At 39.9% G+C, this 14340-nt stretch overlaps 1 protein-coding gene across 1 annotated transcript in view; it reads left to right on the top strand.

Moving 5' to 3' along the window:
* Nucleotides 1–14340, top strand: part of LOC124615371 (exocyst complex component 2) — a 121225-nt gene that overhangs the window by 61019 nt on the left and 45866 nt on the right. The window lies entirely within an intron of this gene.

Genomic DNA, 14340 nt, shown 5'->3' with positions numbered 1-14340 from the left:
ACTCGTACTAACCTTATTCCTTCATTCAATAAAGCAGGCCAGGAAACAAAACGCATTACAGAGGAAGAAGCGGAGAGACGGTATGGTGGGGAGGGGAGAGAAGCGGGTGGCCAGCTTGCCCCTATGTGCACGCAGAACACCTGTTTACTGCACACGTGCAAGTGCACCGCACACATGCAGGATTCCTGCCCGCCCCTGCTCTAGACTGTAAATTCTTGCATTACTTAACCACTTGAAGAAATTGTTTGAATTGTGTCATATCAGCCAACATTCAAATCGAATTGGCACCTAACAATTTTGTGTTACAAGGGAAGTAACTGAAATCAAATAACAATTACAAGGGCATGCTGAAAATGGATGCTTCCAAATTTTCTATGTGAAAATTAATAAAGCTTTTTAAATAAGTGAATCTTATGAACATTGTAGATCCTTATTCTTCATGTCTGCATATTTATTTCTCAACGTAGTCACCATGATAACTGCATGAACACATTTCTCCTAACGAGAGACCAGTTTGTTGATACTGTCACTGTAGAATATTCGACTTTGTCAATGGAGCCACAATCTCGCCTCTATGTGCACCACTTCATCACTATAAAAATGAGGTCCTTGAAAGTGTTCTTTAAGTTTTGGAAACAGATGAAAGTTGGATGGGACCTGTATGGAGGATGATCAGTGACAGTGAATCCAAAATGTCAGGTTGTTGCAGCTGTCGCAGTGCTCATGTGTGGTCTGGCATTGTCATGGTGGCAAAGAAGGTGACATGAAAAATACAGATGTAGAAGGTCAGTACACTTGTTTAAAAAAAAAAAAAAAAAAAAAAAATTGGAGGCATTACTTTTCAGCAGAGCTTCGTATTTTTAAAATAGTGAAAGGTGTCTGTTCCGTTATCCATTGTTATTTATCAGTAAGACTCTGCATTAGTGTGCTATCCGTACTTGAAGGTTAACAAATGTAAAGACTACAGAACCACATAATGCTGAAGAAACAGTATTGTGACACAAGCAGTTGTGATCAGCAGATTGACAAGAGAAATAAATGTATTATTTGGCAAAAAGGTAAACATTTACTTGAAATGGTATATGTTTACACTTGCATTACTTACAGACTCATATTCCCTTCAGTAGAATTTGCTATGTAGTCATCTGTTCTTCCCATATTTGTCATTGAAGTGCAAATGTAGGGTTTCAGTGAAGTGATTAAAACACAGCAGAATTGAACAGCGTGTGGCAAAGATCTACACAATGTGGTCACTGTGGTCTTCAATATTAAACTACTGCAGCGTGGATACACTGAAAATTATGTAACGTGTTCATATGTTGTCCTTGTGAAGTGAGCAAATTGTTTGATTCTGCTACATTTCAATCAATTCATTGAAACTTCACATTTGCACTTTTATGGTGAATCAGGTAAGAATGTATGACAATACAGCATCTTCTATTTTGGGAAATAACTTCAGTGGACATAATATTAGTCGCCAACCCTAAAAAACTGTTCTGACCACTTTGGAACACAGCAGATGTAGTAGAACTGGTACCAGGCAGTCGTGTGACCCTCCATCACTGGGGTAAGTCATGGAAGTGAAGTAGTGTGTGTGTGTGTGTGTGTGTGTGTGTGTGTGTGTGTGAGAGAGAGTTGGTTGTGTGAGTTGGTTGTGTAGTATCAACACAATAAGATTTGACAGAAAAACTGAAAGGAGCTATATTGTGTTTAGACATGCCTATGACCAACTGTATATGAAATTGCTAGATATGTTGCTGTGTAAATGCAGACAGTCAGATGTGTCTTCAAGGATTGGTGTGTCAATCACAGACTTGTAACATAGCTTGAGAACAGTGGTTGTAAAATGACCCTAACTGACAGGGACTGGTTCTAAGTTTCATGTCTTGTCAGTTACATTCAGTTTCATTGCCAACAGGAATTGCTAGTGATAGCAATGCATAACCATCTCAACTAGTAACTGTGCAAGCGTTGTGAAGGGAACTGCTTCCTGTGAACATTTGGGGTTGGGTGACTCACGGAAGTCCATTGCTCATAGCACACAAGTAGTGTCATGTTTCAATGGGTCAAACAACTCAGAAGCAGGACAGTAATTAACCTGAAGCTGCATATTGTCTGATGAGTCACGATTTTGCCTCTCTCCAAATGATGCAAGATGTCGAGTGCAGCGATGGTCTTATGAGACGTTTCATCCACAGTGTGTGGAGGGTGTAGTTAACACTGGATGTGGTTCTGTGATGTTTTGGGGCTCTTTCTTGTACCATGACTTGGTGCACTCATTCTGGTTATTGTGAACGTGAGCCAGGATGTTTGATATAAACATTCTCAGTGACCCAGAGTTGCCCTTTCTTCTGCAACATAATGATGAGTATGCTGTGACACACTCGTTTTCCAATATGGCAACAGCTGTGTTCACAGTGCTGCATGCATGCGTTCCTTTCTTGGTGAACATTCGGCCACCCAGTCGTATCTCTACTGGCCCACTAAATCACCCAAACTTAATTCCGTAGAAAATGTCTGGAACTCTTTGGAACAGTGGGTGAAATGTGGAAATCAGTAACAAAGCAGTTTGGTACTTCTACAGGATCTAATTATCAATGAGTGGGTTCAGTGGAACACACAAAGAAACTTGTGGAATCTTTCTTCATCCAATTGAAGCCATTATCAAGGCTGGAAGTGATGTTACACAATAATAGCATGATGTCTCCTGGGTTGACTAATTTTTTGTCTGGTGTGCTTATGACTCTATAAAATATTGTTTCAAGCAAATTTTCATCTGTTTGCTGAAACATTCCTTGTGAATGACTCTTGTGAACATACTGCTCTTAATAGTGTTATGCAGTATTGTTTCTTTAGAAACTTATGCCCCTAAAGCTTTTAGACTATTTAGCCTTCAAACAAGAATTTATTTGTTTATGGATAAATAGTGAAGGTGAACACGCACATTTTAAAATAATTTTTAGTCATTTTTATCCATTCAAGCTGAAGTAATTCCCTTGTTAGATCAGATTCCCTACACATATTAGAATATTTACAAGAATGTATTTGACCATCTTGAATAATGGCAGAGAAGTCATTCATTAATGATTGTTAGTCTTATCTCTCAAGTCGATAGTGCTGGAATGTCACTGGTTGAAAAGCAACATGACATAATTTTGTGGTAAAAACAGCTTTCTTATACCATGCTACTGTAATTCGAAACATAAGAAAGGTATTTCAAGGGAGGTACTGATGTCAGCCACAATTGGGCATTGAAATAATTTCAGTGGCAGAAGTTGAAAATTTGTGCCGGACCGGGAGTTGAACCTGGATTTCTTCCATTATGTGAGTGGTCGGCTTTACCACTTCGGCTATCCAAGTTTGCTTTCCATCCAACCCAAATTCTCAACTTATCACACACAGCTTTTTCTGTACTCCTGAAAGAGTTCGGATCTATCGTGCATCCACATTGAAGATATCATAGCAGTTGAGCTTACAGATATACTATGTTTATGTCTGGTGTCTGTTGTATGTGGCGTGTCTGACAGAACAGGCACCAGTGTTTTTTGATACAGGATCCTAAATATCAGTATTTCTGAGGGGAGGTGCTGACGTCAGCTGCAGTAGGGCATTGAAGGAATGTGACAAATTGAGAATTTCCATTGGATGGAAAGCGTGCTCCGATACCCAAAGGGCTGGAGGCAACTACACATATTTATAGTACAAGAGAGTAATTATTTACCTGTAGTTGAATGGTGGATGGCACATAGAAACACTAAAAATATCAGAAAATTGTGCTAGGTTTCAGGCCCCAGGTCTTCATTCAATATAACTACAAATTCTCTCTCTCTCTCTCTCTCTCTCTCTCTGAGAAAAATTACAGCTTTAGCAATGTCCTAGATGGAATGAGAGTTGCAACTTCACACACAGGCACAAAGAAGTGAGAGTTTTATGAAGGTCCTGCAGCACCATGACCAGCCTTGAGTTAACATTGCTGTGAGCTGTGTGAACTTCAAGTAGCAAGATGATGCTTGCTGCTAACTGATATGAGATCTCATACAAGTGTTGAATCTGTTGTTACAATTGGGAGATGGGGATATACTAGACATGGCCTACAACTAAAGTAGAGGGGGAAAGTTAGGTTGACTGAGCTTCTTGCAGAAAATGTTGGGGGAGGGGCGGCACAATCACACAAAGCCTGGTCCTTGTGGTTATTGCTGTCAGGATTTAGGCATCTTGTTATGAAAGAAATTAAATTAACATATGAGCCTCTCAAAATTATAAGAATGCACAGAAAAGTGAAGTTAGCTTATTTCAGCAGAATATTAGACAGGGTGTATACGATCCAGGACAACTGGGAAATCTGGAAAAAAACCTGGGAATTTTTTAGAATTCCAAGAATTTTTCATTGTTTTAGTCTTCAGTTAAATTTCTGTAATTTTGAGTGTTAAGAACTGATAGTCTAACAAAGAATTTTACTGTAACATGCTGCAGGAGCAATAAAACGCAAAACAAGAAAATAAAACCAAAATAAAACTTCAGTTGCAAAGGAAATGGGCCATTTACAACAACAAAACACAGTGTACACACAAGCACTTGCTAAAAGCAAAATTTGTCAAAGGCTTTAGCGCAAAGATTATGGAATACTTCATAACAGCAAACTGCTTCTGATGAGCTTGATGTCACAGCTGTTTACATTAAGTTCATTTTGAGCAGCTGCCAGCGGGCTCATGTGCACGCACAGTTGAGTTGTGTACATGCAGTACTCTCTCCCACTTGTGGCTACTTGGAGTGAGGCTGCAGCAGTAGCAAGGAGCAGTCACGCCACCCAGAAAATTTTTTTTTGCTTGCCCAAGCTGCCGGATTGGCGCATGTGCAGAGCAGTCTGCGTTGTAGTGGGAAGGGGGATAGTGACCCGTGTTAATGTTTAGTGATGTTGCTGTTTCCTTTTTGTTTACAGTTCAAACATCAAATAAAAACAAAACTGATTTCTTTGGCCGGGATCCGTCAAGTGAATTAAAATATGTTTGCATAATTATGGAAGTTTAAAATATGTTATTAGTTTCAGTTGTCTGATTTTTTGATTTTATTTTCTTTCCACATTTTTGGCAGTCAAGCGTTAATCGCCATGCGCAACAGTGAAGTAATTTTTGTCAGTTTGCTAAATAAATGTGGCTTTTATTAATCTTTTCCACACATGCAATCAGTTTATAAGAAACAAAGTGTTTCTTTCCACACTATTGGCTAGTTTCAACTGTTCACTGAATTTCAAGTGCACATTTTCACCTTCTGACACTTAAGGCATTATCACATAATAATAAACCAAACATGAGAAAATACAGTACTGGTACTACAGAAAAATTTGCATCCTGAAAAAGCACACTGAAGAGCTTTATATCAGGTAGGAACCTACTTCATTGTGAATCTGGACATATGAAAGTGTGTGCCAAATTATGCATTTTAGTATGGTTTACAAAATTCCTATGCTCTTGGAGTATCCTCTGATGGCCTATTTCTTTTATGATGTCCCTTAATGTAGAATGATATCTATGTATGAACATACAGGATTCTTAGGACATTGTAGCTGCCCACACACAGTAACGCCGGTGTTCTGGTGCTCTCTGGCACCAGCTGAAACGATATTTTGATAATTTTTACTTTTTGGACCGTCAGACAACAACAGATTGAAACACAATTTTCATGCAGTACACGCTTTGCCTTTATTCTTTGCAAGGCATCTTCAGTCGCCTGCTAAAATGAACCCATGTCTAAGAGGTTGCAGGAAAATATTGTAAATGGTACTTTGAAAAGTGATATTTTCAAAGGAAATTTCCTTCTATGCAAGATGAATTATGTTAGTGTAAGAACATGCAATGATTTTCTTAAATCACAGACTCTCATGTAAAACGTAACATTTTGAGTACCAGACACTTAGAATAATTTTGGGCCCAGAAGACCAGAAATTAATTTCATTCCAGAATGAGATTTTTACTCTGCAGTGGAGTGTGCGCTGATATGAAACTTCCTGGCAGATTAAAGCTGTGTGCTGGACCGAGACTCGAAATCGGGACCTTAGAAGTTTGGAAGGTGGGAGACGAGATACTGGTAGAAGTAAAAGCTGTGAGGACGGGGCGTGAGTCGTGCTTGGGTAACTCAGATGGTAGAGCACTTGCCCGCAAAAGGCAAAGGTGCCGGGTTCGAGTCTCGGTCCGGCACACAGCTTTAATCTGCCAGGAAGTTTCATCAATTTCATTGTTTAAAATTTTATTCGCACATTTGTGTGATGTATTTTAAAGTGTAATACACGTTAAACAGGCCAATATTATATGTGAAAGCTTAGCTTTTCTTTTAGCTGCACTATGTACATTAATTTAAACCATTAACTCCTCCTGTTTGTGTGTTCACATTACTTAAAAGTGATGTTGCTGTTGACTGACTACATCTTATGTCGTATGCTCTGAATATCTGCTGTTATTGGCTGGCGAGATTAGGTGCAGTGTGCTAAGATTGGCTTGCAAAAGCACATTGCAATCTGTATTTCAGTGCTTTGGAAATGAACATGCTGTGTTTGGTGGAATTCGAATGTATACTTTCGTAATACGAAAATTTCAGTGTATCGTAATATGAAAATACGAGGTGCGGCTAGAAAAAAACCGGACTGATGCTGGAAAAAACATTTATTTACAATTATTTACAATTTCATGTTATCTCCTTCAATGTACTCTCCTCCTCGGTCTCTACACCGCTCCATACAAATTTTCCACTGTTCATAGCAATGCTGCAGATCATTTTCGGTAAGTCCATACATTACTTCCGTCGCTTTTTCTTTTACTGCTTCAACAGTCTCAAATCTAGTTCCTTTCAAAGCTGACTTGACTTTAGGGAAAAGAAAAAAGTCACAGGGGGCCAAATCAGGTGAGTAGGGTGGATGATCTAAGATGGGAATGTTGTGTTTTGCCAAAAACGTCTTCACTGACAACGCACTGTGAGCTGGGGCATTGTCTTGGTGAAGGATCCATGACTTTTTTCTCCACAAATCGTTCTGTTTTCTCCGTACTCGCTCACGTAGGGTAGCCAGGACGCTAATGCAGTAATGCTGATTCACTGTTTGTCCCTCTGATACCCAATCAATGTGCACAATCCCTTTGATGTCAAAAAAAACAATCATCATTGCCTTGAATTTCGATTTTGACATTCGTGCTTTCTTTTGTTGTGGAGAACCAGGAGTTTTCCAGTGCACCGATTGGCGTTTAGTTTCGGGATCGTAAGTAAAAAACCACTATTCATCGCAAGTAATAACATTTTGTAAGAAGGTGGGATCACTTTCAATGTTTTCCAGGATGTCAGAACAAATCATTCTTCGGCGTTCCTTCTGTTCAATTGTGAGACACTTTGGAACCATTTTTGAACACACTTTGTTCATGTTGAAACTTTCATGAAGAATCTGCCTAACACTTTCCTTGTCAACTCCTGTTAACTCAGACACTGCTCTGATTGTTAAAGGGCGATCTTGTCGAACAAGTTTACCGATTTTTTCAATGTTTGCATCAGTTTTTGCTGACAATGGTCTGCCAGTGCGAGTGTCATCACTGGTGTCTTCGCGGCCATCTTTAAATCGTTTAAACCACTCAAACACTTGTGTTCGCGATAAACAATCATCGCCGTACAGTTGTTGTAACATTACAAACGTTTCACTTGCAGATTTTCCTAGTTTGAAACAAAATTTGATGTTAACATGCTGTTCTTTCTGTACACTCAACATTTTCCGACGCACAGACAAAACGTCAACTACTTAAAACAGACGCCACGGGCAGACTGAGTGCAGGAGGGAGATGAAACTCGAGCAGTAGGCGGAGCGAGAGTCACGTGACAGGTCACGCGACTTTCAGCCTTATTGCATTCGTTTTATTGTTTCACCAGTACTAGTCCGGTTTTTTTCTAGCCACACCTCATATGCAACGTATATGTTGCTGTATATCAAAGAGGTTTCCAAAACGTGTTTTTTTCCAGCCTTGCTGAGTTTCATTTTATAAAGTGCCGGTAAGTTCTACACTGGTATATAAAACTTTTACCATTCAAAAGATTGATATTTTTACAGCTCCAAAGGAAAGTACGCTGTCGCTTATCATGAAGAAAGTGTATTTTCGCCTAGAAGAAGTGTATTTTCACATGGGAAAAAGTGTTTTTAACTGGGAAATCCAGGAAAAATCCGGGACTTTTTTTTCTTGTCCACATATACACACTGTTAGAGGACTGAGTAATGTGGTGCAAGATCTTCTTGCCTATTTAGAAAATATACAGAGCTCTGTGTGTATCTGAACAGCACATTACAGCAGGATTAGAGAAGCTAAATATGAAAGACAGTACTTTAGCATCATACTCATGTAGAACTAACATGGTAAAAGGAGAAGTTGTTACATATATTAACGAGAATATATGTTCAAAAACATTGAAACTAGTAGAGATCAGTGCATAGAAGTATGTACATACCAATTAAAACTGAAAAATAGTTCACTTTTAACTGTAATTGTATATGAATCCCAACGGAGAAGTTTTGCTGTTTTCGAGGCACATGGATTACTTACTGTGCTGTCATTAATATTTGCTATATTCAGTGTGGATGGCCAACTGCAACTGTGATTTAAATTGGCAATGTAACAACAGTGGAAAGTCGGGAATTGGACAATGCATAAAATAAGGGAAAGGCAGCTATTCACCTATAGCAGACTGGTGTGTGCAGCATAGGAACATGTAACAGAAAATAGCATTCACATGACCTATGAGCTCTTCCTCTTTTTCTTTTAAAAATAGACAGATTTACGCACTCAACCACACAGACACCCAAACAATACTCCTGCAGGCATGTAAGTTTAAACAAATCTGTTTGGCACTCTATCTTTCCACAGAGCGTGTCTGCATTGCAACAGAGTCATCTTTACTTGCTCTTTAACTGACGTATTGTGCTTCTCTGTGTCTATAATAGTTTACACTGCATGTGTGTAAATGTGAACACTATAAATCGACCCTTTGTGTGCGTCTCTGACTGGAACTGATGGCATATCCGGAGCAATCAGATCTGGCAGGAACACATGTAGGCCCCTTAACTCATCGCACTGCTCAGCCACGCTGCCTTTATATCATGCCATGCCCACCAGACATCTGTCAGAGGTGTGCTTACCTGGCTCTTGCTATGCAGAGCGTGCAATCCAGATGTAGCATCTGACCAAAATTGATCACCATTATTTGAATATGACATGTTGTGTCACAACCGTGTGATTTCTAGCACATAAGAATCATATTCACTGTATCAAAAGCCATGGACAAATGAGTGAATGCTTATGAAAATTCAGCTTGTGTGGCAAATATCAATCTGGTTTTTTGCAAGCACAAACACTGCACTAATTAGGTAACTGATGACATGAAAATGTCATAGACAGTCATGACTTCAACAAAGATCTGATGCCATTAGCTTTGACATATGGCTCATAAAAATGTGACTACTAAAATTTGCAAATAATAGGCTGAAGTTGTTTTGAATGTTGCCTGAGAAACAGACAGCTTGGTGTTGTGTACTGGAATAAAAGGCACCTGAAAGCATGTTCTCTCAGTAGTTCCATGGGTCAGTCCTGTATCCACTACTGTTCTCCTTGTATGTCAGAAACATCTTGTCAGTTTTATCCTCCTGTAAACATTGTTTCTATGCCAGTGACCTTAAGTGTTATCTTACGTACCAGGTTTGAAGAAATTGATACTGTAATCATCCCGATAATGACGATCTGTCTTCATTGTTCAGATGGACATACAACTCAGACCATAAACTAGATGCAAAGAAGTCCAAATAATTGTAGTTTCGCATCAAAAAGTAATTACCTCTACATTCCACAAACAGTTGCCTAACATTTTTCTCAGTGGTATCCCAATACCATAGTGGTGAATAAAGTGGGTGTTACTTTGATGAGAACCTCTACTAAGCAAAAAATACTGTTGCCACACGGTGGAAGACTTTCCCTTGCCTCCGGGACCTCAAGAAGTTTTGAAACGTATTTACACTGTATGTGAAATGTGAACTTGAACATTGACTTGTTCTGTCAAATCTCCATATCATGATACGAGGGTCAGTAAAAAAGTAATGCCTCCTATTTTTTTTCTACGTTTAATTGTCAGGAAATTTAAATGCAATTACATAGGTTGAAAACCACAACATTGAGGATCATTTTGTCATTTTTCAATGTAATCTCCGCCCATCTCTACAGTTTTGGTCCATCTTTGAACAAGGGCATGTATCCCAGCACGGTAAAAATCACAGCTCTGCTTCCTAAGCCATTGACGCACGGATGTTTTGACGGCCTCCTCATCTTCAAAATGAATCCCACGATGAGCTTCTTTTAGTGGCCCGAACAGATGGAAGTCTGATGGTGCCAGGTCAGGGCTGTATGGGGGATGAGGCAAAACTTCCCATCCAATTTTGACAATCTCGTCAGAGGTGTGACGACTGGTGTGTGGTCTTGCATTGTCATGCAAAAGAAGAACATCTGCCATTGATTTTGTTGGGCGAACTCGCTGAAGACGTGCTTTAAGTTTGTTGAGGGTTGTGACGTATTGAACAGAATTTATTGTGCATCCCTGCTCATGTCATCAACTTGCTGAATGTTGTGTGGAGTCACTGCACTCACCGGCCTGCCGCTCCGCTTTTCGTCAGTCAACGGTGTTTGCCCTTCAGCTTCCTTACAACGACGAACCCATCTTCTAACAGTGCTGACATCCACTGTCACAACACCATACACCTTCTTCAGTCTTTCATGAATGCGTATGGGCGTTTCATCTTCTGCATTCAAGAATTCAATCACACAACGCTGTCTCAAACGAACATCGATGTCGGCCATCTTACAAACTTCTGCTGTGCTGCCACCTGTTGACACAGAAAGTTACTACTGCAGTGGATTGCAGAAGAAGGTTTGAGGAATGGCGCCAAATTCAAATTTTTCACTTAACTTAATTTCTTTAAGTAGAAAAAAAATGGGAGGCATTACTTTTTGACCGACCCTCGTATAATCCAACGCTGCATCAACTCCAGTTGATCAGAACTAACCGTATATGCTTGTGTTCCTTATATAAGCATCATCTGTCCGTTTCGCTGTGTCAGTGCTTCATATGCCCAGTTAGCATAGTTACCCATGTATCCTGTGAAGTTAGCAGCAGTTCAGACACTGACTGCAAATTGACATAAATTAAAAGAATTTGTGGCAGAAAACATGCACCAGCAGATCACTTATCACTGCTGTGGAGAAATTGTCCTGTGTTGTCTCCACGAGGTGGTGCACCCCATGTATTGTGCCAGCTAATCTCGTGGTATGGGAGGGACTACTATCAAGAGCAAATGGAACTACCAGTTGGAACGGCAGTTCATGACTGGATCAGAAGCTTCCATAACTTCTGCTAGAGAATTACTGGGGCCTTAAAGTGTTATGGTGGCATAGGAATGTTGGACTTTGGATTGGGCTGTTTACTTGTGAGCTGTAGATGAATTTGGTTTGTGATTATGGACTTGAGTGGATACCTTTCAGACCAAGTTTTGTGTTAGTCTGTGCCATGACCTGCAAGAAAACCTACAAATTTGTCATTGGTGGCAGGGAAACAAAACCACAGATGCTAACGTAGGACTCAAACCAGATACCACTGAGGACAGCAACAACAGTTCCAGTAGAAGGATGAACTGTTGCATCAGTTGCTGCGTTTTCTGATGTTCCAGTTGGATGATGAAGATTGGGACAGTTTCCTTTGTCAACAGCAGCTGCATACCCAAGCATATAAGATTACTGATGTATCAGCATGTGCATATCTTCTATTTTCTAACCCAAAACTCATAATTTTGTTTCCCAAATTGCGGCCCCTTGTAGGTGTTGTGGTTACCCATGGGCCAGGAACAAACTCTGACTGCAAAGAATCAGTGTGTTTTGCCATATATGCGTAACTTCAACATGACATTTCCAGTACCAGCCACATAATTGGTGACAGCTGCACAAGAGTATCAAGTCCTCAACCAAGTCTTGCATTTTATGCTACACAGATGACCCCAGCATCTTCCCTTGGTCAGACCTTCTAACATAAGCTTCAAACAAACAGCAAATGCTTGTCTTGTTTTATGTCATACTTCTCATGACTGACAACGATGAATGCCAGAAAGTGGCTCAAGCAATGGTGAGACTCCATCATCCTATGCCTGCTCTTTGGCAACCATTGGGACATCACAAGATTAAAGGTACGCACGCAGTACCATGCTAATTGCTGGGTGTCTCAACAGAGATTAAGTAAATAGCACACACCTGCATGGCATTTGCCGTGATGCTAGTGGCACCATTTCCAAAGTTCTCATCTTAGCCACTTATGCAACCCCTGCGAAAGCACAATAACATCAATTATGCCACACCATTTATGGTCATCATGTGACTTGTGGTTGTGGATGCATGTTAACAGTTTGCATATGTGATCAACACAAACCGTACAGCATCACCAGCCACCATCAAAACATTAAAGAGATTTCTGCCATTGAGGGTTTCCAGTATTGTCGTACCAGTTAATGGTGCTCAATTGTCATTTGGTCAGTTTAAGGACTTTTGTAAAAGAAATAGCATCTTACACCTCACCACAGCACCTATCATCTGACCTAGAACAGTATGACTGAACTGTTTATGTGAACACTTGAAAATGCAGATGAAAAAAGTGGTACCCTTACCTTTATCCTGGCATATAATACAGGACAATGTCAGGTAAGGGAAAGTTTCAGCAGAGCTTCTCCATGGCTACTTCCATAACAGGTTATTAAATTTGGTCCTCCTAGCACCAGAACACCACATGCCTCTTTGATGCCCCCGCTGTGGAGTGCCCAAGAAATGGTTTCCTGGCATCATCATGGCAGTACGTGGCTGCATGACTGTGAGATGGCCAGCATCATGCATCACACCAACCAACTCCAAAAATGCTGCCTGAGCTCCATTGAGTATTGCCACCATTGCTGGCATCTCACCACTTCTGGCATCTTAGATAACAACACAAGGAAACCACGGCTTCAGTTAGTCTTCCGGCAGCAACTGGGGACATGGATGTGCAGTCATAAACATCTGAGGTGAAACAGATCTTCCTCCACAACTGTCAGCCCTTTGCCCCATCAACCAGTGAAGTGTCCAAAGTGAACTGCTGAGTGGAACTGATAGTTAGGGACTGTAACAAAATTTTCTATAACTTTGACTAGATTTCTACTAGGAGGATGGAGGATTGTGATGTCATATGAGTGTTGGACTCTGGATCAAGCTTTTTATTTGTGTGCTGTGGACTAAGTTAAGATTCTAATTATGGTCTTAAGCGAAACCTTTCAGATACCTTTTTTGTTTTTTCTGTTTGTAGTCTGTCATCCAGGCTGCTCCACTGACTTTCGATTCATTTGTAAACTGAAGTATTCCTGTTCTGTATCAATAAATGCTGAAAATTGTCATGGCCAGTAAGAATATTTATGATTTTATCTATTGCGCCCAGAGAAGTCTACTTCCTATGCTCCGCAGCGTGCATGTACCCCAGTACATCGATTCAAACATCAAGTACCTATCATCAGTCACAAGATCTCACCTGTTAGTATCATAGCTGTGCCCTTTCATAAAACATAAACATTTGCAAACCTGTTCTCTGTTGCTGGTGTCCGCCTCTGGAACAAGATACCCTTCACACTGTGTACAATTGAATACCGCATTGCATTTAAGAATATGCTGAAGCACATACTTTTGTCATCCTTAATAGTTTGTGACAAAGCAAGCTGGGATGTTTTTACTTCCCCTCTTGTTTTCCCATCTGCCTCCTTAAAATCAATTTTCTCATTTTTGACTAATTTCTGTTAACATACATGAGTATAATCTGCAGTTCCATAAAAGAGATAGGTTGGCTCTCAGTTTTAAAGTAAATAACACCAGATCTAATTTTGTGCCTAGTTTTATGTATATAATTGATTTTATAATTTATTTTGACTATTCCTAGTTTGTATCTTTCATTACAGGGCGAAATCAGTAATTGTTTCATAACTTAAATTCTGTTGTTGAAATATAAACAAATACCAGGTGTACCGGAATGATATGAGGGTTTTTTTCTGAAAATGAAACACTAATTTTGAATTGAAAAGTAAGAACAATTTATTCGAAGTACTGACCATTGCTTTCTATACATTTTGACCACCTTTCTGGTAATTTGTGGACACCACGCCAATAGAAATGTTCATCTTTTGAAGCAAACCAATCAGACACCCAATTTTCGACTTCTTCGTAGGAATCGAAGTGTTCCTCAGCCAATGCACGTCCCATTGATGAAAACAAATGGTAG

Source organism: Schistocerca americana, chromosome 5 (genome assembly GCF_021461395.2).
Source record: "Schistocerca americana isolate TAMUIC-IGC-003095 chromosome 5, iqSchAmer2.1, whole genome shotgun sequence".
Taxonomy (NCBI): domain Eukaryota; kingdom Metazoa; phylum Arthropoda; class Insecta; order Orthoptera; family Acrididae; genus Schistocerca; species Schistocerca americana.
This window is presented reverse-complemented; position numbering and strand designations above follow the sequence as displayed.